This window comes from Schistocerca nitens, chromosome 11, assembly GCF_023898315.1.
Source record: "Schistocerca nitens isolate TAMUIC-IGC-003100 chromosome 11, iqSchNite1.1, whole genome shotgun sequence".
NCBI lineage: Eukaryota > Metazoa > Arthropoda > Insecta > Orthoptera > Acrididae > Schistocerca > Schistocerca nitens.
The window spans coordinates 185,348,845-185,349,755 of NC_064624.1; the positions used below are offsets into that span (position 1 = coordinate 185,348,845).

General features: G+C 51.4%; 1 pseudogene; it reads right to left on the bottom strand.

The window, feature by feature from the left end:
* Positions 1–464: 464 nt before the first annotated feature.
* Positions 465–583, bottom strand: LOC126214044 (5S ribosomal RNA; annotated as a pseudogene).
* Positions 584–911: the final 328 nt, after the last annotated feature.

A 911-nucleotide genomic window follows, 5' to 3' on the forward strand; every position in this document is an offset into this window, starting at 1 on the left:
AAGACCACAACAACAACATAGAGACATCATAGGTCAACATTCAAATGGGACATCTGAGGTCATCAGTTCCCTAGACTACGTAAACCTAGCTAACCTAAGGACACCACACACATCCATGCTCGAGGCAGGATTCGAACCTGCGACCGTAGCAGCTGCATGGTTCTGGACTGAAGCGCCTAGAACCGCTCGGCCACAATGGCCGGCCAAAAGGAGTTCCGACATGATATTAGGAGTTATCCCATGACTTTTAAGAAAACTCCTCCCGAACAGTCCGTGAAGGCCGAACGGTACCGACCGGCCGCCGTGTCATCCTCAACCCACAGGCGTCACTGTATGCAGATATGCAGGGGCATGTAGTTAGTACACCACTCTCCCGGCCGTTTGTCAGTTTCCGAGACCAGAGCCGCTACTTCTCAATCGAGTAACTCCTCAGCTTGCTTCACAAGGGCCGGGTGCACCCCGCTTGCCAACAGCGCTCGGCAGACCGGATGGTCACCCATCCAAGTGCTAGCCCAGCCCGACAGCGCTTAACTTCGGTGATCTGACGCGAACCGGGTGTTACCACTGCGGCAAGGCCGTTGGCATCCCATGACTTTTGTCGCCCATAAAAATCCTTATCTATTGCAATCTAGTGATTAGTTGCAAATCAAAGAATCCTTCGCGCTAAAACGTTTTAACCAATCTGATACTCACCGGTAAATTGTGGGCACAGGGAAGGCGTCCTCGTCCTCATTGTTGTTGTTGGTGTCATTGTTGTTGGCGTTGCTGTTGCCAAGGCTACAAAGAACAATGGACGACATGGTCCCCTGATTATCCCCCACACCAATATTGGTCACACTCCAAACGACTTACAAAACGCGTTAAAAGGCAAACGTGAAAGACTTTGTGGTAGCGCTGAGCTCGCTCTTGAC